A 3,350-nucleotide genomic window follows, 5' to 3' on the forward strand; every position below is an offset into this window, starting at 1 on the left:
GAGAACGATGAGAACCAAAAGTCTGGATTCAAAGGTCCTTCAACTTTAGATGGGTTTGGATCCAGATCTGGATCTGAACTTTGTGCCTCAGGCTTCTCTCTAATTGAAGCCATGCAAAACCACAGATTTCACAAGTCTTTGATGCAAAACCATAAATAGGCATATGTTTGTGCAAAACAAGGTCCAGGCTCACTTGAAGGATCACAAACCTGATGAACCTTGGCTGTTTGGAAAAAAAAATGCCAGTCTTTGATTTACTGATTTGCATACTTTTCTGTAATAATGTTAATGGAAGAAAAGATAGCTGTTCTTGTCTTTTAGTTAGGGATGGAACCATCTTGCTTTTACTTTCTGTGTCTTTACAGAGACATGCAGCCATATTCAGTACAGTAGTCCTCTCAAAGGAGTCTCAACTTTGGTTCTTTCTTGTTCTGCTAATCTAAAATATAAACCCTACCAACCAAAATCTCTGTGGCTTGCTGCTGTTTGCTCTTTTTATATAATAACTGCCTGAAAAGAACTGTGATCAATATGGGAGTGAAAATAGGATATAGAGGTGGTCATAGATACTAAAATTAGATATTGTTTGATTAAAATAATGCTAAATGCCTTTTCTGAATAGCTGTATTACATAGGGTAGATACGTACTTTAAGATTACACACACACAAGAATGACACATGCTCCCGGAGGCTGGGGGGGCATGGCGACCACATGCAGGCAGCAGTGGTGGTGGGGAGTGGAGAGCTCCCACAGGTAGCTGCAGTGGTGTTGGTGGTGGGGGCAGGCTAAGCGGGGAGCTCCCACAGGTGGCCGTGGCTGGGGGAGGGAGAGAGGAGTGGCGAGTGCTGAGTGGTAGTCGGTGACTACCCACAGACATCGGCAAGGGCCAGTGGTGTTGGCGGCGGCTGGGGGTTGGTAAGCGGTGACCACCTGCAGGTGCCTCCAGCAGCATCGGCGGTGCTTCTCTCAGGCAGTGCACCGCCAATCTCACGGGTTGCACATGCACCTGTGTGTACCCCCTATGCGTCGCCAGTGCACACGTGTGCGCACATGCACAGACACACGCGGACACACACACAGAGAATCCTTCTCCGTCTTATATATAAATATAAAGTAATCTTATTTAGCTAGTCTGTAGAATCTATATATTTAGTCTATATATAGGTAATATTTCTCTTTCTATATATCTTATTTAGTCTATGAAAGTGCATATCTACCCTGCCTTCTGACTGACTTCAGGTTACCATGGCTAACTACCTCTCCCTGGATCATATAGTACATGAGACATTTTATTTCTGTGTGCATGTGTGCTTCATTTTTTAAGAATAAGGCAGCTGTCAAGAGAAAATGAGACTCTCAAAGCAATGTAGCGGATTTAACACATCTTCCATCTTCCACTAATGAAACATCACAACATTTTTAAAATTTGAATGGCAGATGCAAGGTTTCCTTTTGGAAGTCTGATAATTTACTATGGAGTGTATGACACAGTAATACTTAGAAACTTACATGTGAACATATTGGTTGAATTACATGAACATTGCCAGAGCATGATGAAGAAGAGAAATTTGCATGGAAGTTGTTTTTGATAGCTAGATTTAAGCCTGTTATAGAAAGATAAAATAATCCATGTGGATAATGCAGATGCTACTGGAAGGTGCCAAGAATATTTCCAAGATGTTCGTGAAATTGATCATTAGTTCAGGCCTCAACCACACATTCATTATTTTCCATTTTTATTACCACAGTACCTCTGAGATGTATTGTGAGCCACAGATCCCATTGTGCTAGGTGCTATAGAAACACAGAGCAAAATGATTCCCTTACCACTAGGAGCTTACAACTTAAGTAGAAGACATCAGCTGGATGCAGACTAGGAAGCACAAATAAATGAGAACAAAATGTTGGTCAGCCTGACAGACAGTGGTCTCTGAACATTGCCTGCCTAATATCTGCAAATATTTTTGTAGGCGTTGCAGCAAAGGAGAGTTTTAGGGAGGTGGTCTTAACAGTAAAAAATAAAGTGAATGTATTTAACCAGGTGACAAAGTTTTGAATGCAACATTCATTTTTAGAAGGAAAACTTCTTTCTTTGATATCGAAGTCCTGTTATTGAATTAGAATTGGAAGCTAATCTCACTTCCAGACCCTACAAACTTCTACAGGGGTACAAACACTGAGCATAAACTTGTTAGGCATAAATGTGGCCTATTGCTTTGCAGTGAGATTTGCCCAGCTGGGTTAGTTGAAAAACAAGCCTTTTAAAATCAATGGACTTGTGAATCCCCATGCAAGGTTAATGTCACAAAATAACCTCTGAAGTGCCAAATTTGTTTATACAGCTCTAGTTGTTATTTAAAAATGCATTTCAGAGTAGTGTTTTTCCTTCTCCAGGAATAAGAACTGAAATAGAAAGAATTCCTGTCTTAAGTGGTGGATAAGGAAAACAGAACAATATTTTTATTATTATTAAATACATCAGACACTGTTTTGAGCTGATTTGTATTCAGTTCAAAACAAGGAACAAATTCCCCTGCAGCAATGTAATAAAAATATTGTCTTTGAGTTTGCTCACTGGTGGGATTGAAATGGTTTAGAAGTTTTTGTGTTAAAGTAATTGTCTTAGAGTAGTCGGGAATGGGAAGGATCATGGATTCTCTTAGTTGGGGTGACTGATTTAGAAATTAGGTAGGACTGGGGGCTCTTGAAAAAAATGGATGTTCTTAGTGGGGAATTTGAGGAAGTTTGTCACCATTTCATTGGAGGAGGGATGGTGTCACTGAAAAGAGGCTGAAGGATGTTGTACATGGAGAATGGCAGGGGTAGGCAACCTCTGGCACGAGTGCCAGAGCGTGGCATGCAAAGGCATTTTGCTTGGCACGCGAGCCTTTGGGTAGACAGCGGGGAAGGGGCTGGGGCTGCACTGCCTCAACAAGGATCAGACCTCTCGTGGCTCCCCCACTTTCTGCCCCTGGCACACCAGCATCTTACAAGTTGAGATTGTGTATGTTTTTGGCACTCTCCCCAAAACTGTTGCCAACCCCTGGAGTATGGTCTCAGTGACAGCAGGGGAGCAGGAAAAGCCTAAGGGTTCTGTCAGAGGAAAAGGTGTCTTTAGTTGGGGGAGGGGGGGGACAAGCTGAAGAACAAAGTGTCTTTTAGATGAAGGAAAATCTTAGTGGGAGTTGGGAGTGTCATGGGAGGATAGGACTGCCTCTGTAAGGCTGAGAGCAGGGAAGTTGGCAAGATAATTTCAGTGAGTGCAGAGGGGTGAGCTTTGTGCATAAAGAATAATCAACAAAAAATATAGTGATTTTTCAAAGGGAAGGAATCATCACTGCAACTGGAA

The sequence above is a fragment of the Gavialis gangeticus genome, unplaced genomic scaffold, assembly GCF_001723915.1.
Source record: "Gavialis gangeticus isolate Ggan-Ray unplaced genomic scaffold, GavGan_comp1, whole genome shotgun sequence".
Lineage (NCBI taxonomy): Eukaryota > Metazoa > Chordata > Crocodylia > Gavialidae > Gavialis > Gavialis gangeticus.